The sequence below is a fragment of the Oryx dammah genome, unplaced genomic scaffold (genome assembly GCF_014754425.2).
Source record: "Oryx dammah isolate SB20612 unplaced genomic scaffold, SCBI_Odam_1.1 HiC_scaffold_26, whole genome shotgun sequence".
Classification (NCBI taxonomy): Eukaryota; Metazoa; Chordata; class Mammalia; order Artiodactyla; family Bovidae; genus Oryx; species Oryx dammah.
In genome coordinates, this window is record NW_024070210.1 from 74728043 (window position 1) to 74748478 (window position 20436).

The 20436-nt window shown below is 36.2% G+C and overlaps 1 pseudogene; it reads right to left on the reverse strand.

Moving 5' to 3' along the window:
• Positions 1 to 4126: 4126 nt before the first annotated feature.
• On the reverse strand, positions 4127 to 7119 carry LOC120853669 (annotated as a pseudogene).
• Positions 7120 to 20436: the final 13317 nt, after the last annotated feature.

A 20436-nucleotide genomic window follows, 5' to 3' on the forward strand; every position in this document is an offset into this window, starting at 1 on the left:
GACTTTCTGGTTACACCCATCCTGAATCCTGCCATTTACACACTGAGGAACAAAGACATGAAGATGGCTATGAGGAGACTGTGTAGTCAGTTCTTGAGTTGGAAGATCTCTTAAGTAACTCATGGGAGCACAGGTTATTTCAAACAACTTCATGAAATACAGGTGGTTAAATAAATATGCAAATTTGGGGCTTTTTTTTCTGTAGTTACCTTTTTATAATATTTAGACTAGACCATTGGTTATGTTGTTACATTGAATTTATCAAGTTAACTCTGTAGATAAAGATTTGTCAGCCAAATTAAAGCCCCAATAAGTAACTGGACAGTTTTGAAAAAGCAATGTTTAGAGACTAGTGTCTACTGAAAGTATGGCCTTATGCATCAGATTGCTTATATTCAATTAATCAACTGAATTTTATTAATTCAATGAATTAATGGAGAACTAATATATGCAAATTTTCAGAAAATTATGAAATATCTAACTCTAAAATTTAAATGCTGGATATGAATAATTAAATTTATCTTTCTTTCTGAAAGACAAAAATATGTGTCTGGGAGTATTTATGACCTGGGGACAAAAACAGCGTGTGAGAAGTGGAGTATAGAGAAAATGGATCAGATGCTGTAATAGAGATTGACAGGTACTGGGAAGGAAAACAAGAAGGAGAACCTCATAGACAGTATGTTTTATGAGTTTGAAAATATGCTTCCCTTGCTTGTTTCATTTCAAATGGACTCAAGTCATCTCCAGTTGACAAGACAGGGAAATTTATGTATATGTCAGTATTTCACAATTTTTGAAACTGTGACTTAATCCATCAGTGAATCTTCCTCAGACATCAAAATGTGTTGATATGACTATAGCCTGGATGGTATTATTATTATCCAACAATTACTCTATCCAATTTTTTTGCTGACTGTTTTGTCTAGTAACTCATATAACTCTACTGTGTCTCAATATTGTGTCTTAAATATGTGTTAGTGTGTATGATCTGTGTAAATTACAAAACCTATCTAATTTATAGCTGGCTTTGACAACTAGAATACTGAGCCAGGTTCATTGTGAAGCTATGAAAGGACCCTATGTCCTGAGTATTTGTGATCCACAATTCTTTCAGGATTATGCAATGTTTGTATTTCATATTTTTCCTCTTCACAATTATTTTGTTGTTTTGATTTATATTTTTAGTGGATTCTTTTTAGGTACATTAAATTAGAAAGTACAATATAAAGCCAGAACTCTGATTGAGGAATTTGCCTTACTTTTGAATGTAGCAGGAGAATGGAGAAGACTAAAGTTCTAAGCTCAAAAGTTCTGAAAGGCAATACTGAACCACTTGAACTCTATAAGACTGAGGAGGAAAAGATCTATTAGAATCATAATCCAAATGTGGAAGGGATATATCCAAGGAACAGGAGCAAACTTGAAAAGTACCAAAATTATAAAAATTACACTGCAGAATCAAATAAGGTAGTACTTGATCGGATTGAAGTGATCACACCTTAACATTTTATGGCTCAGAGAGGAAGGAGTAGACCATTTCTGAAGGAATTTATTGTATCAGCACTACATGATCTTTTATATACAATGTGCAAAATAGTAAAAAATAATTATGGAATATTCAAGAAGCAGGGATATGTGATTGATAATTAGTGGGGAATGAGTTAAGAGAAGGAGACCACATAAGATACAATTTGTGAAATTAGAAGAGAGCATAAAATAATTGATATAGCTAAAAGACATTAAGAATTTGAAAAACTGAAAAAAATTACACAGAGGAACAGAATATCTAAGAAAGAACCAAGTGATTTTAGAAACAAAAAGGAAATATGCCATATGAATTTAAGAAGACAAAAACAGATTGGACACAGCAGAAGAAAAAAATCAGTAGATTCAAGACAAGTTAATAGATATTATCCAAAGTGAGTACAAATATATAAAAAAACAAAAATAGAATTCATATGCATATATACATACACATATGAAAATAGCAATTATTTTACTTAAGGGTTTATTCCTGAGATTCTCTATTGGAAATTTACAAAATACAAAGGATCATGTCATCTTTAGAAAGGAATATGAAATTGGTAATATATCTAGATCCATCAGTTCAGTTCAGTCACTCAGTCGTGTCCGACTCTTTGCGACCCCATGAATCGCAGCACGCCAGGCCTCCCTGTCCATCATCAACTCCTGGAGTTCACTCAGACTCACGTCCATTGAGTCCGTGATGCCATGCAGCCATCTCATCCTCGGTCGTCCCCTTCTCCTCCTGCCCCCAATCCCTCCCAGCATCAGAGTCTTTTCCAATGAGTCAACTCTTTGCATGAGGTAGCCAAAGTACTGGAGTTTCAGGTTCAGCATCATTCCTTCCAAAGAAATCCCAGGGTTGATCTCCTTCACAATGGACTGGTTGGATCCAAGGGACTCTCAAGAGTCTCCCTTGGCTTCTCCAAAACCACAGTTTAAAAGCATCAATTCTTCAGCACTCAGCCTTCTTCACAGTCCAACTCTCACATCCATACATGACCACAGGAAAAACCATAGCCTTGACTAGACGGACCTTAGTCGGCAAAGTAATGTCTCTGCTTTTGAATATGCTATCTAAGTTGGTCATAACTTTTCATCTAAGGAGTAAACGTCTTTTAATTTCATGGCTACAATCACCATCTGCAGTGATTTTGGAGCCCCCCAAAATAATCACTGTTTCCACTGTTTCCCCATCTATTTGCCATGAAGTGATGGGACCGGATGCCATGATCTTCGTTTTCTGAATGTTGAGCTTTAAGCCAACTTTTTCACTCTCCACTTTCACATCAAGAGGCTTTTTAGTTCCTCTTCACTTTATGCCATAAGGGTGGTGTCATCTGCATATCTGAGGTATAGATTTCATATTAATGTATGTAAACTTGTATAATATTTTGAGGAAGATTTTGAAGAAAAGTTTTGTTTAATGTAGTAATAAATTAATCACAAGCTCTGAACATAATCTAGTTCTTACAGGCTATTTGAACACTTCAGTGAATTAAGTCAATAGTTTATTCCGAAGCTACATTTTTTGGCCTACCTAATGATGAACTACCTAACACATTTATGACTAGGAAGGAAAAAAGCAAAATCTCCAAAGGTTGTTGATATAGCCATCTTTGTATTTAATGGGCTTCCCTGATGGCTCAGCTGGTAAAGAATCTGCCTGCAATGTGGAAGACCTGGGATCAGTCCCTAGTTTGGGAAGATCCCCTGGAGAAGGGAAAGGCTACCCCCTCCAGTATTCTGGCCAGAAGAATTCCACGGACTGTATAGTCCATTGGGTTACAAAGAGTTGGACACGACTAAGTGAATTTCACTTCGCTTCACTTCACTTGTATTTAAGATATATCTTTTAAAGATATACACTGTTTCACAAATGACTAAAACATGATGTTAACAGAAAAAAAACTCTCCAGATTAGGATTATGATTCAATTTCCTTTCTGAATAAGATTATAAATACTTAATGATTACTTTTATATATATGTTTATAGAAGGTAATAGAATATTGTCTAATTGATAGACTATCATTTTATAAAGATAAATATAGCAATATAATGCACTAACTTATTAAAGAAAACTTTAGAGAAGGCCTATGTGAAATGCTCTGTTAAGAAATGCATAGAATAATAGAAAATTTCCTGATATGGTGGTCAGTGTTGAAGTAATAGTAAGAATCATAATAATTAACATCAAAATTCTTACTAATTTCCAGCCATTCTTGAGAACAATCAAAATCATACTTATAAAGACTGGCCACATTTCCCAAACAGAAAATCATTTTTGCAATTCTAGAATACTAAAGAATTGATACAAAACTTTCTTCAAGAGATATACATGATTTCTATATGTGAATTGGGGAACTCTTCCCAGTCTTAAGTAACAGGATGCTGCTGCTGCTGCTGCTAAGTCGCTTCAGTCGTGTCCAACTCTGTGCGACCCCACAGACGGCAGCCCATCAGGCTCCCTGTCCCTAGGATTCTCCAAGCAGGAATACTGGAGTGGGTTGCCATAGGTGTGGCTAATTTAGGGTGCTCATGGAAGACATTCTGATAATTTGAGATGATGAAATACCAACAGAAATCCACAGTCTGTCATCATAGCCACTTAATGGCATTCCTAATCTCTTTGTTTCTCAAAGTATAAATGGCTGGATTTAGTAGTGGTGTGATGATCACATAAACTACAGCAAGGAACTTGCCCACCCAAGTGGTGCCGAGTGGAAAAAGAGAGATGAAGATACAAGGACAGAGAATAACATGACCACTGTGACGTGGGCAGTACAAGTGGAGAGAGCCTTGGATGCCCTGCCCCTGGATTGATGGCAGACAGTAAACAGAATATAAAAGTAAGAGATCAGCAGTAGAATGAAACAGATGGTGGCCAGTACCCCGCTGTCAGCATGAATCAACATTTCTAAAACATAAGTGTCCAAGAAAGCTATCTAGATCACCAATGGAATATCACAGAAAATACTATCCAATTCTCTGGATCCACAGAAAGGCAATTATATAATTATAGTTAGTTGGCTTATGATGATCCATGATGTCATCACTAGCTGAATGCACATTTGTGTGTTCAGGATGCTAGAGTAATGGAGTGGTTTGCAGATGGCCACATAAAGGTCATAGGCCATGGACACAAATACCACCATTTCACGCCCTCAAAAAAAATGTCCAAAAAAAAAAAAATCTGACACATGCATGCTCTAAGGGAGATGGTCCTGTTTGCCTTGAGAAAGTCTGAGGTCAGTTTAAGAGTGGTTACTGATGAAAGGCATAAGTCAATGAATGAAAGATTGATTAATATGATGTACATAGGGGAGTAGAGATGAAGGTCAGCAATAATTAGCAGCACAATGAAGATGTTGCCTAATATGATGATTAAATAAAGTGAGTAAAATATCACTAGGAGGAAGGCCTGGAGCTCCCATAAATCACACAGCCCAAGAAAATTAAATCTGAACACTACAGACTGGTTCAGTTCAGTTCAGTCGCTCAGTCGTGTCCAACTCTTTGAGACCCCATGACTGGTTACTTCTTCCATTTAGTTCAGTTTATTCTAATTTAATCTGAAGAAAAGATGTAAAAATATATTTTCTGAATCAAGCAGGTTTCTTATTTATTGCTGATGGAAGCATTTACTTACATAGTCACCTTGGAAAAAAACTGTCCTTTTCATGTAAAGCTCAATACTGATACATCCTATGGTCCAGCAATTTCAGTCTCATCTGCATGCTTGAGATAAATTCTTACAACTGTATATATGGAAATATTTATAATTATACATATAAACAGGACAGTGGAACATTATTCAGAAATATAACATATAAAATATAACTATATAAAATGATAGAGATGTATCTTTTTGAGGCATAATAATGAAGAAAAAAGAGGTTATCATAATTTTTATAAAGTGAACAGCAATAGAAAATAGTGTATTTTGTAAGGACTTCTATGTATAAACTATGTATTTAAATTGATGTAAGTAACTCCAGCATGAGGGGTAAGGGTCAGGTGAGTATGTACACATTATCAGCTATATGATATTATGAGCTATTTAGGTCTTATATTAGTCACGTTTTTATAGTTATAGTTTTGTTTGTAAATAAACAAGCAAAAAAAAAATCAAAATAGACATTGAGAAATTTGTGAATGTACTATGAATCAAGAATTATGATCAATTCAATGCTGTAGCTCTGAGGTTTTACATGAATATAATCTCCCTGTTGTCTGTAACTGAAGCTTTTGATGATACTGGTTTGGTTTAAATCCATTGATTTATCAGGTATCAAGGATGAAAATAAAAAGAAAATTAGAAAGTAATAGCTGTAGGAGGGACTTTCAATTTTTTCCAGTGTGGTAAACAGGAATTTATTGAATATTTCCTTACTATGATCTGTGATCACTTTTGAGCACTTCAGTGAAAAAGAAACAGATTGTAGGTGGTGTATGATTTATCAAAGAATAAAAGCTTATGCCTACTTTTTCACCTAATAGTAGCTTAATAGGTTGTAAATATTATTTTAGTTAAATTACAAAGGGCAAAGTATTACTGCTAAGATAATTATATAAAAACTATATTAATAATTCTGTTAAAATTAATTATATGAAATAGGTATGTAATGTTCAACTCTACCCTAAGCAGGAGAAGTAAGACTAAAGATTCTAAGAGCATAGTTGAAAATCAAATGAGTAAGAGCAGAACTCACACACAAAAAATCAAATGTTAGGACAATTAAAAATAAAAGTAAATGAGACAATTTATTTTCTTCTTCAAGTTGCTAATTTCAGGTCATGGGAAAACTAAACCTTTCTCTTTCTTTATCACTCTCTCTCTGAATACCTCCCATATGCTAGAAATTTTCACCCATATTGTCTAAAGTAATCTTCACAATAACCAAATAAAAGAAGTGAAATATTTGTTACTATTCTGAATTTGACTCCCAGTGTAACCTGTTAAAGTCTCAGAGCTGGGAAATAGCATGGCTGGAGAGCAATTCTGATACTCTCTGATGCCAGTCCTTCATCTGTGCTGTCATTCTGTGCCTTCTGTTCAGTTCCAAGAGCATAATTCCATTTCCAGGGTAACTATTGACTATTATAGGCTTTGAAAGATTTCTCTCCATAAGCTCTATTAAGCTCCTTCCTGAGTTAAATTAGTTACGATCACTTTTCTCAATATTTGGAAATTTCTGTTAATTACAGTTACATATCTGTGCCTAGAACACAGTTTTCCTTAAGTCAAGAAAAATGCAGGCCCTGATGACTGTGGATCTGGGAGGACCTGAATATTACCTCAAAGAGGCACCTACACAGCTCTGAGATTCTGTATTCATTTTGATTATGTAGAGAGTCCAGAAGGTCCAATACCTTGGAGAAGAAATCTTTGATATTTCTGAAAGTTATGCAACAATTCCAAACCTTTCTAATTAGTGTTCATGGAAATATGGCATTAAAAAATTGTCTTCAATATGATAAGGAAGGGAACTAAGGGAGAAGTTAAGAAATTTAGAGTACAGAGTGTATCTCCTTACCAGAGAGACACCATATTTGACCACATTTCTTCTGGAGAATAAAACATTGTCCATACTCTAAATAGACTCTGAAATAGAATCATATTGCATCAAAACAAAGAATCCACTTCCTGCTGTGACCAGCGTTCATGGGGGAGTGTGAGGCATATATTTAGTATGGAGAGAGGCCTCTGGAGTAGGAAATTTTTCAAGCTACTCATGCTATGTTCCTTTGAGACCACTTCATTTTGGTCTCTCTGAATTAAGAATATCATCTGGAAAGTGTGCCTTTTGTCAAGATCAGAGTGAGGACTGGTGAGGATAATAATAAAAGTTCTAATGGTGGAGTTAAGCATAGTTTTAAAACATTTCTTTGATTAACTTTTTTAAAAAGAAAAACATTATCCCAAAACTAAGTTGCTATCTCTAGGCCCAGATGACTTGGGTGAGTGGGCATGAGATGGTGAGCAGAGGGAGATGACTCGTCAGTGTGTGGTCAGTTGCTCCCTCAGTGCTGTATGGCAAGTATGCCCGTTGTAGAGCAGGCAGTATTAAACTGCTTGTTTTATGGGGGTTTTAATGAAGAATAGAGAGACATTTTAAAGTGTCAAAAGTTTCTTTGATTATTTGAGCAATGATCATGATTGAAAAATGAGTACAAGGCAATACTGGGGCTTTCCAAGTGGCTCAGCAGTAAAGAATCTCTTCCAATGCAGGAGATGCAAGAAATACGCGTATGATCCATGGATGAAGAAGATCCCTAGTGTAGGAAATGACAACCAATTCTAGTATTCTTGCAGGCATAATCTTCTGGATAGAGGAACCTGGCAAGCTATGGTCCATGGGGTCACAAAGAGTTGGATACCACTGAGAACTCTCATACCCAAAGGGCAATATTAACAATATTATTCAAAATAACAAAATAGTAAGGGAAGTTTACCTCTTATTTTCATTTATACAATATTATATGATTTAATCTTATGGACAAGAATCCAACACTTTAGTGGTCTGAGAAGGAAATATGATAGTGTGTCTCTATCTGCCCATTGCTGTTACTTTTTTTTTATCAGAAAAATAAAATTGTTCATATTGGTGATTATGGTTTCAGTTTGTTTTCTATGCAGTTAATACTAACATGTGCACTTTTAAATATATGGAAGAATCTTATTCTTTGAAAAATATACTGTGTTGAAGGATATTTTAATAAAATATTATGCTTAATATATTTCATTCAATGTATTTTTTTAGAGAAATTAAGAGAAAATTTATGTAACTACACATTTTTAGTGTTCTTTTCACACTTTGAGAATGAATGGTTAGGGTTTGGAAAGCAGACATGAAAAGAATGAAGTAGAAGAGTGGGATTATTACACTTGGCATTAACTATGTAGATAGTGTCAGTGATGTCAATCCACCACTGGTCAGTTTTGCTGATGATCAGGCATAGGAGAGTCCTCTGTCTTCACACACAGTTTAGAAACATCTGTACATTAAACTTTAGCTGACTGTATTTAGGAATGGAAACCAGAGAGAACCCTTTAAACCATTTATTTAGGTTCCATTGTATGAATATCTCGAATATCTCGAATACAAACATTTAATGATGATAGCTACATTAAAATAACCTTGAGTATGGGGTTGGGTGGAGAAGGAAATGGCGACCCATTCCAGTATTCTTACCTGGAGAATCCCAGGGTCGGGGAGCCTGGCGGGCTGCTGTCCATGGGGTCGCACAGAGTCGGACATGACTGAAGCAACTTAGCAGCAGCAGCATGGAGTTGGGAGAGGGCTGGGTCAAATACCTTTATCTCAGCTCCACATCAGCTCATCAAGAACGGGTGGCTAAAATGCAGCCTATCTACAGGATGACTTTCTATTCATTTTCTTCCCTTTTCATTGTTAGAGAGCTTTTGCTAAACAGACATTTCATTATTTCTCAGTGATTGGGGACTCTGGACAGGTTCCCAGGGTTTATCTAAACTTTATGGTTATTGCCTCTCTATCTAGTATATCTATTTATGTGTTTTAGGGAGTAAATGAATCTTGTGTTTCAGCTCCACCATGTTAGGAGACACAACAGTTGGAGGAGGTGGATATTCTATTCCATTAATCAAAGTGTTAATATTGTTATTCTTATACTCCTGTGACTTCTAGGACATGGGGCTTTTAAAGAAATCAAATAGGACAACCAATGAAAGAGTAATCTAAAAAAACCTCTAGCCTGATTTTTTTTTTTTTCTTCTAGGAATTTCTTTTTTAATTTTAATTTTACTTTATTTTACTTTACAATACTGTATTGGTTTTGCCATACATTGACATGAATCCACCACGGGTGTATACAAGCTCCCAATCCTGAATGCCCCTCCCACCCCCCACCCTATATCATCTCTCTGGATCATCCCCATGCACCAGCCCCAAGCATCCTGTATCGAACATAGACTGGCACTTCGTTTCTTACATGATAGTATACATGTTTCAATGTCGTTCTCCCAAATCATCCCACCCTCTTTCTCTCCCTCAGAGTCAAAAAGTCCATTCTATACATCTGTGTCTCTTTTACTGTCTCACATACAGGGTCATCATTACCATCTTTCTAAATTCCGTATATATGTGTTAGTATACTGTATTGGTGTTTTTCTTTCTGGCTTACTTCACTCTGTATAATCGGCTCCAGTTTCATCCATCTCATTAGAACTGATTCAAATGTATTCTTTCTAATGGCTGAGTAATACTCCATTGTGTATATGTACCAGAGCTTTCTTATCCATTCATCTGCTGATGGACATCTAGGTTGTTTCCATGTCCTGGCTATTATAAACAGTGCTGCAATGAACATTGGGGTACATGTGTCTCTTTCAATTCTGGTTTCCTCAGTGTGTATGCCCAGCAGTGGGATTGCTGGGTCATAAGGCAGCTCTATTTGCAATTTTTTAAGGAATCTCCGCACTGTTTTCCATAGTGGCTGTACTAGTTTGCATTCCCACCAACAGTGTAAGAGGGTTCCCTTTTCTCCACACCCTCTCCAGCATTTATTGCTTGTAGACTTTTGGATTGCAGCCATTCTGACTGGTGTGAAATGGTACCTCATTGTGGTCTTGATTTGCATTTCTCTGATAATGAGTGATGTTGAGCATCTCTTCATGTGTTTGTTATCCATCCGTATGTCTTCTTTGGAGAAATGCCTATTTAGTTCTTTGGCCCATTTTTTGACTGGGTCGTTTATTTTTCTGGAGTTGAGCTGCATAAGTTGCTTGTATATTTTTGAGATTAGTTGTTTGTCAGTTGCTTCATTTGCTATTGTTTTCTCCCATTCAGAAGGCAGTCTTTTCACCTTACTTATAGTTTCCTTTGTTGTGCAGAAGCTTTTAATTTTAATTAGATCCCATTTGTTTATTTTTGCTTTTATTTCCAGTATTCTGGGAGGCGGATCATAGAGGATCCTGCTGTGATTTATGTCGGAGAGTGTTTTGCCTATGTTCTCCTCTAGGAGTTTTATAGTTTCTGGTCTTATGTTTAGATCTTTAATCCATTTTGAGTTTATTTTTGTGTGTGGTGTTAGAAAGTGATCTAGTTTCATTCTTTTACAAGTGGTTGACCAGTTTTCCCAGCACCACTTGTTAAAGAGATTGTCTTTACTCCATTGAATATTCTTGCCTCCTTTGTCGAAGATAAGGTGTCCATAGGTGTGTGGATTTATCTCTGGGCTTTCTATTTTGTTCCATTGATATATATTTCTGTCTTTGTGCCAATACCATACTGTTTTGATGACTGTGGCTTTGTAGTAGAGCCTGAAGTCAGGCAAGTTGATTCCTCCAGTTCCATTCTTCTTTCTCAAGATTGCTTTGGCTATTTGAGGTAAAACAACTTTAAATAAGGACAAAGATTTGGAAGATAGTTTGGTAGAGCTTTACAAAACTAATGATAGTATTGCCATATGAAAAAGTAATAGTACTGCTGGGCATTTACCAAACTGAGTTAAAAATTCTGTTTATACAAAACCTGCATTTGAACATTTGTGGTAGCTTTAATCCATAATTACCAAAAACTAGAGCCATCCAAGATGTCCTTCAATCTGTTAATGGTTAAATAAAGTGTGGTACACATGTACAATGGAATATTATTTGGTAATAAAAAGAAATAATCTATCATGTCATGAAAAGATAAACAGGATCCTTAAGTGTCTACTGCTACACAAAGGAAGCCAATCTGAAAAGTCTATGTGCTGTGTGATTCCACCTGTATGAAATGCAAAACTATGGATACAGTGTTAGGTGGTTAGGTGGTGGTTAGGTGGTTGTCGGGGGTTCATGGGTTAAGGGGAATGAATGAATAAGTTACACCCAGGAGATTTTAGTACAGTGAAGTTATTTTTTATGATACTGTAATTTTGGATATGGGGCTTCCCTGGTGGCTCAGAGGTTAAAGCATCTGCCTGCAATGTGGGAGACCTGGGTTCGATCCCTGGGTCGGGAAGATCCCCTGGAGAAGGAAATGGCAACCCACTCCGGTATTCTTGCCTGGAGAATCCCATGGACTGAGGAGCCTGGTGGGCTACAGTCCACCGGGTCGTAAGAAGCCCCATATTGAAAATTACAGTATCATAAAAAATAATTTCACTGTACTAAAATCTCCTGGGTGTAACTTATTCATTCATTCCCCTTAACCCATGAACCCCAACAACCACCTAACCACCACCTAACCACCTAACACTGTATCCATAGTTTTGCATTTCATACAGGTGGAATCACACAGCACATAGACTTTTCAGATTGGCTTCCTTTGTGTAGCAGTAGACACTTAAGGATCCTGTTTATCTTTTCACGACACGATAGATTCTTTCTTTTTATTACCAAATAATATTCCATTGTACAAGTGTACCACACTTTATTTAACCATTAACAGATTGAAGGACATCTTGGACAGCTCTAGTTTTTGGTAATTATGGATTAAAGCTACCACAAATGTTCAAATGCAGGTTTTGTATAAATATTTTCTAAGACATTTGCTGTATCTTCTGTGGGTGCCTGAATGGAATGACAGTCTAGCAACAAGCTCATGAGCTCATGAGGCTGTGAGCTCGTGTTTGTTTCTAATACTGTTATACAGTTAAAGGAACCAGGGATCTTTTGAGAAATGTCTATTATAAGAATAGGAAATAAAGATACAAGATAAGCCAGGAGCATCTTTTGGTCCCAGAAAATAAGGGAATGCTCAGACATACATAAACTCACAAAATTTGATGCAGGTATGCATCAAAGAGGCTTAAGAGCCTAACGAAAATGAAACTCCCAAGAGCAGTTTTAGATTATAATCCAAATTATAAATATCCATGATTTCATACTGATGTAAATGATTGAATAAGTTAGTACATGGGGTAGAAGAGTAATCACCCATGCAGGAGGATTAGAGATAAATTATGAAGCACACTACCACTACCCTAATCAAGGGGAACATAGCTACTCGTTCCTTAAGTATAGGCTGAGTGTAGTGACTTTCCTCAAAATACAGTGTGGGTAGTAGGGAAAGTAAATCTACAATGAGGCGACCTGAGAAACATTTCAGTCAGATGATCAAGGTCAACATCAACAGACATAAATCATGGTGATGGTATAGACACTTGATGGAAGGTGTCAAAATGGCGGATCACCTGTGGTGTGCTTCCCCTGAACCCATAACTCTGGTGTTCCCATGAGAAAAATGTCAAATACATTTCAGTGGGGTGATCCTAATTTGCAGTTGCTCAAAAAGTTGAATTACCATACTGCTGCTGCTGCTAAATCGCTTCAGTCGTGTCTGACTCTATGCGACCCCATAGACGGCAGCCCACCAGGCTCCTCCGTCCCCAGGATTCTCCAGGCAAGAACACTGGAGTGGGTTGCCATTTCCTTCTCCAATGCATGAAAGTGAAAAGTGAAAGGGAAGTCGCTTCAGTCGTGTCCGACCCTTAGCGACCCCATGGACTGCAGCCCACCGGCCTCCTGCGTCCATGGGATTCTCCAGGCAAGAGTACTGGAGAATCCTGTGGATGCATAAAACTCATCAATTCTGCTCCTAGTCTATAACCCCAAAGAATTAAAAACAAGTACAAAAACAAAATCTTGTACGTGAATATTACAGAACATTCTAGATGTTAATCTGCCGATGAATGGATGTGTTAATCCATACAGAACAATAATATTCAGCCACAAAAAAGATTGATGTAAGGATACACATTTCATTATGTACAAAAACATTTTGGAACTTGGTAGAAGTGATGATTCCACAATATAATGAACGCCTAAATGCCGTCGGTTTGTAGCTTTCAAATGATTGATTTTACCTTATGTTAATTTTACCTTGATAAGATAAAAGTGAAGTGAAGTGAAGTTATTCAGTTGTGTCCAACTCTGCGACCCCACCAACTATAGCCTGTCAGGCTCCTCTGTCCGTGGGATTTTCCAGGTAAGAATACTGGAGTGGGTTGCCATTTTCTTCTCCATATATAAAATGCAATGCTAAAAAGATAAATGAGTAAATATTATTTTCCAATTATGAATTAAGATTTTAGTTATCCACCTTTTTTTAAGTTCTTTTTTTTTTTTTTATCATGCCAGGCTAATGTGTGAGTGAGTGACTGAATGAAGTCGCTCAGTCGTATCCGACTCTTTGCGACCCCATGGACTGTAGCCTATCAGGCTCCTCCGTCCATGGGATTTTCCAGGCAAGAGTGCTGGAGTGGATTGCCATTTCCTTCTCCAGGGGATCTTCCTGACCCAGGAATCGAAGCCAGGTCTCCCGCATTGCAGTCAGACGTTTTACCATCTGAGCCACCAAGCTCATGTGTACTTATGTAAAATAGAATGTTACTGTTCCAACACAAAGTTTTTGCTTATTTCTCTCTAGGCTAGATGTTATGTAGAAATTAGTCTAAATTTTTGTAAAATGAGAATAAAGCAGTTTAACAAAAATCAATTTTTTAAAACAATCTGTTGAAATGGAGCTCTTATAATAATGTCAAATGATATAAGAATTATGATATTTGGTCTTCTGTGTGTACACATTACTTTTCTGAGCAGCGTTATAGAGTTAGATATATTCAGTATGTCTAGATTTAGTTCATGAATAAAGGATACACAGGGCTGAATGCCAAGACACACATTCTGTCCCTTTTCTACTATTATCTGGTAAATTATAATCTTATTTCTTCATCTGATGGGGAAGAATATTGTATTTCCATCTCACCATTTTGTTGGAAATAATAAATGAGATAGTATAGGTATAATACTAAGAAAAGCAAAAAGCTTAATAGACATAAGAGCTCTTTTTTTTTAGTATGTTTTAACATTGATCTGAAAAAGAGACAGCATCAGTATAGGGATTACATTCCTGATTCAGAATATTATTTCATTTGAATATTAGTTTTGACTTTAGCATATTGACCTTTGCCAACATATTTAATTTCTATTTTTTATATATTATTATAGCTAAAATGTATTTGATAATTATATAAATGAGGTAAAAGCAGGTATGGGGTTTCTAGAAATATTCCATGAATATGCTTACAATAGAATAGTAAATAATTTTTACTAATGAGTGTCTTAATAGGCATTCCTTTTTCACTGGTATTGGTCTGAAGTGAAGAAGCGAAGTGAAGTCGCTCAGTCGTGTCCGACTCTTTGTGACCCCGTGGACTGTAGCCCACCAGGCTCCTCTGTCCATGAGATTCTCCAGGCAAGTATACTGGAGTGGGTGGCCATTTCTTTCTCCAGGTATTGGTCTAAGTGATATTTATTTATCAATAGATATTCAAATGTTAGGAGATGCTGAGTTTCCTTGAAGATACTGTTGTCATAATTTATTAACCATAGCTTCCTTTGTTTCCCATTTACTTTTTCAATCAAACTTCTAATATTTTTTCTTCTCTTAATGCTATGGGAATTCAGTAGAGATCTCATAATTAACAGCCTGGGAATTCAGGTCACTGAATCATCAAAGTGTCATCCAAAGCTGTTGTTAAAGCTGGAGTAACTGTAAGGAGAACTAACCACAGAGATCAAAGAGGGAAACAGTTCTTAAGAGATTCTATTATAGTGAAAATATTGTTCCTTGGGATTTGTTTTTTGGGGAGGTCAGGTAAGTGGAGAGAGTGAATAACCTGTTAAAATTACCAGCTCTTTCCCCTATATGGGCAAAATACAGCAACTCTACTACAACATTACAAAACTTCTCCCCATGTACCATCTTGCCTCCAGCTCTTTCTTATCTCTGTTTTTCAATTCAATATCCATTTGTTGAACCTTGTTGAATATACAAGTGCCAGTCTTTCCAAGGGTAAATTCAAGTTGTCAAGTTGTGAAGCTCTTCATACACCTAAATTGTATTTTAATTTACAGGGAAATTTTTGGACGTGGATTAGATTTCGCTAAGTACTAGAAAGGACCTTGGGAATTGATTTTGATGTGAATCATCTTTGACCTGTTGTTCATGGAAATTTCTAGAATGACAATTGCTTTTTTAAAAATTCTACTAGCATTAGTTTTCTTTGGGAATAATATAAAAAAAATCAGTGTGTTTAATGAGAAACTATTATTGTCAATTTTTGAGACATATGTATACACACACCCACAGCCATCCAAACCCTTGTCTTCTCTCCTAAATCCACAAAACTTCATCTGGTCAGGATTTATGTTTAAGACATAGTTTCTGCTCTTAAGAAGCTCATACTGCTAGCAGTGGAGACAGAGCAACTGTGGTTAGTCACTCAGTTGTTACTGACTCTTTGTGACCCCATGGACTGAAGCCCACCAGGCTCCTCTGTCCATGGGGATTCTCCAGGCAAAAACACTGGAGTGGGTAGCCTGTACCTTCTCCAGGGGAACTTCCCGACCCAGGAATCGAGCAGAGGTCTCCTGCCTTGCAGGCAGATTCTTCACCAGCTGAGCTACCCAGGAAGCCCACAGAGCGACTAGCCAATTGTAAATTATAACATCATGAAAAAGAATATGAGACTCTCACTAGTAAAATGTGATAGCAAAATGGAGGAATATCTCAGGAAGACTGGAGGAGAGAGGGGGACATTGTTGAGTAACAATTGACAGAATTTCTAGAACAAAAAGTAATCGGCCACATAAAAAAGTAAAGCTATATTGCAGAACAAAAATATGGGTAAGCTTGATATTAATGAGAGAACAAGTGTCCTTGTAGTTCAGGTTTGTGAGGCAGAGAGGTGAGATAAGGGGCTGGGAAAATGAACTGTAGACAGTCCCATTATGTGCCTTGCTGAGACGTTGTGAAGACAGCAGTTACTGAGGGTCTGTAAGCAGTGAGCAGGCAAAAAAGACTCGGGAACCATTCATTCCCTAGAACGCTGTTCCAACTGCTGCTTCCCTTTCAGCTGTCATGGTATTGCTTCTTGCTTGCTTCTATTCTCTCCTATTTCTTTCCTCTGGTTGTCCTTGTCTTTTCTGTCTCCTCTTTTTTCTTTCCTTTTCCTTTCATCTTCTTCCTTAGGAGTATCAATCAGCTAAACAATAGATATGCTTTAAAGAATCTAGCAGTTTCTTTACTCAGCTATTAAAAAGAATGCATTTGAATCAGATCTAATGAGGTGGATAAAACTGGAGCCTATTATACAGAGCGAAATAAGTCAGAAAGAAAAATACCAATACAGTATATTAACACATACATATGAAATTTAGAAAGATGGTAACAATGAGCCTATATGTGAGACAGCAAAAGAGACACAGAAGTAAAGAACAGATTGTTGGACTCTGTGGGGAAAGGTAAGGGTGGGATGATTTGAGGGAATAACACTGAAACATGTTTTTTTTGTTTTTGTTTTTTTTTAAGAAACTAACAGTAGACTGTCACAAATAGAAGATTTTAACTTGGTCATTAATTTCTTATAGAGAACATTTTCTGTTAAGGAGCTATTGTGATTTTTTTAATGAGTAAGCAGTCGTTTACACACTTGTAAAACTAATTTTTAAATGTTTGACCAAATGGTACTGCCATCGCTACAGTCTGAATTTGAAGGGTTGTATGTTCATCTGAGCCTTTTAGTCTGTGTTTTATCAATAAATTTTATTTTTAAGTCATAAGCCAATATCAGGTTGTTTTAGAGCATTTAAATAATACAGAAATAGAGGCCTTAGGAAATAAAAGCCATATGTAGTTCTATTTTTCAGGATTCACTATTGGTAATATTTAAAGTACAGTCTTAGAACATTTTTTTGAGCACAAACATATTTTCATAAAAATAATTTTTTGCCATTAGAGGTTCTCACTTTAATTCAGTATTTGGATGGTTGTTTCCAGGTACTTAAATAAATATAATAAACTGACATCAACATTCAACATTATACCAACTTAAGACATAGTAAGGGTCATCATGTCACAATTTTTGCAGGAATCAATACCAGCTATGAATATACATACACAGATATCTTTAATACTTTTGACTTTGCACATAGGTGATGATAATATTATTACTCATAAGAGCAGGACCTCAATTTTCATGAAACATCAAATTTAACTAAATTAGTTCCTGAAATGCTATGGGTGGAAAGTCTTTTTCTAGGACTGCACAAGCCCCAACAAATGATGATTAATATAGGCTTTTTCAGATAGTTTACAATGTTATTATGCAGTAACAAACAACCTCAATGCAAGTGGCTTATAACAGGTTTTTATTTTTTCAGAAAAATTGAGGTATAATTGTCACAAATATTGTGCATATTTAAGGTGTACAACTTGATGCTTTGATATATGTCTATTATACATTATGTATATCAAATAATTTTTATTATATGTCTATATTATATATGACAAATAGTTACCAATAATTATCAAATGATCACCACAATCAAGCTAATGAATGTCTCCACCGCTTGGCACAATTACCATTGTTTTGTGTGTGAAAACACTGCAGATTTACCTCTCAGCAAATTTCAAGTATAAAGCACAACTTGCTTGTGCATTAGGTCTCCAAAACTTATTCACCCTGATATGTGAAATTTTGTCTCTTTTGACCAACATCTCCCCATGCACCCTCCCCTCAGACCCCCAAAACCACAATTTCACTCTTCGCTTCCATGAATTTGACTCTTTTAGATGTCTCATATGTGATACGATGCAGCGTTTTGCTTTCTGTGACTGGCTTATTACACTTTTCTCCGCTTTTAATCACCTTGTTGCAAATGGCCGGATTTTCTTTTTTTTTTTTTTAGAATGAATTATATTTTGGTATGTGTGTGTTTTGTTGTGTTGTGTCTATCACATTTGCTTTAACTGTTCACTCATCACCAGAAATTTAGTTTGTTTCCATAATTTGGTTAATGTGAGTAATGCTGCAATGAACATAGGACTGTCAATATCTCTTCAAGGTACTGATTCCATTTCCTTTGCATATATAAGAAGTGAAATTGTTACATGAAAAGATAGTTCTAATTTTAATGCTTTGAGAACCTCAATACTTTTTCCAAAATGGAAGGAATAGTGCTATTTTTATGTACTTTCTTGTGTCCCCTAAATTGAAAATCTTTCCAGATCTGTATATATATAGAGAGAGAACTATTTATTTAATTTTTATAGCTTCATAATATTGGAAATTCTTTTTCATTTTCATCTGTTTCTTTTTCTTATTTCCCTGTCAGTTGGTGAAACAGAAAACTGCGAGTCTCCTAATCACTGCTGCAGATAAGGCTAGGCATCTATCAATATGCTCATTGGTCACTTGTACCTGTTGTTGTTATTGTTCCGACCGTCAGTGCCTGTGCATGTGTCTCCACTTTTTCAAGTTTAATCTCCTTGAGCAGTTACTATATTGACCTTTGCATCAAATATAATCTTTCTTTGACTAATGCCAATATGTTGCCTTTCTTGCTGTTGCTAACTCACTTCAGTTGTGTCCGACTCTGTGCAACCCCATAGACGGCAGGCCACCAGGCTTCCCCGTCCCTGAGATTCTCCAGGCAAGAACGCTGGAGTGGGTTGCCATTTCCTTCTCCAATGCATGAAAGTGAAAAGTGAGAGTGAAGTTGCTCAGTCGTGTCTGACTCTTAGCGACTCCATGGACTGCAGCCTACCAGGCTCCTCCATCCATGGGATTTTCCAGGCAAGAGTACTGGAGTGGGTTGCCATTGCCAATATTTTGCCTTTCTTACTGAACTACAACAAATGAAGAGTGTATTATTAATGGATTTTTAATGTTTAGAAAGTTTAGAAAAGAGAAAACTAGGAAAAAAATAATCACCTAATATTCCTAATACTAATACAAAAATTTATCAGTATTTTTTTAAACTGAACTGTCTTCTGGTCTTTGAGACATTTTAATTTATTTTTTACACTTGGAAACAAAGTGAATATACATTGTTTTGTATACCAGACAACGTATATTTTAAAATCTACATATTGCATGATCAAAGCCTTTAGATAGAGATTTGATTATAGCTCCTTTGAAATGTCACACCCACTGCAGTTAACTCTGATGATTGTCCCATTCATTCTCTCTTGCTCAATCCAATTCTATTTTTTTCTGTTATTGGCTATAAAATCCTCCATTCCCTGCCCCTGTATCAGGGACTCCTGGCAGCACCCCTGCAGTGTTTCCTTTTGTCTATAAGACCCACTTCACATCCATTATCCTCACAATGGCCTTCCTGACTGGCCTGGCTGCCTGCATGTCTATTCTTGACTAGAACAGTTTCAAGGGGCTTCAACTGGCTTATGCTGCTTTCTCTCTGAGGCAGTGCAGAGTTGTGCCCACAGGAGAGCCCAGGCATGGTGTGGAGTGCCAAGAGACGAGTAGCAAGAGAAAGCGTGGGTGTTAGTGGTGTGGGGCCTGGAGGAAAGTTTAGTGGGGGCAGTGCAAGTAGGGGACTCCTGGTATTTAATTCAAATGTAGAACAAGCATCACTAATTTGATTTGTTTAAAGTTGTTTAGAAGATCATGTATGAAGACATAGCTTATATATTAGATTGAATTCTATAAAATTGATATTTGACCAAATGTGAACTAACTGAAAGAACAATTTCTTATGACTCAAACTGATAAATGCAGATAAGCTTGGAGATGAACAATTTACTGATAAGAACTAAAGATATACATTTTTCTATTTTTCCTTAGACTTTGTAGGAAAATGAGTTTCCTATATACCCTTCTTGTAGATTTCTCATTTATTAAAATGTCTGTTATGCATATGTTCATAGATTGAAATTTGTTCTGTATATGAGTAATAATGCTTTTCTCCAGATGGAAGAACTATGAATATTTAATTCACATTCATTTACTATGAATATTCTCTGCTGCTGATAATTATGTTATTTTTCTTTCTGTAATTTTTATCATCAGTGCCCCTTGTAGTCTGTTTTAACTTATCTAGTTTCAGTACACTAGGCAAATTTTCTTCTTTT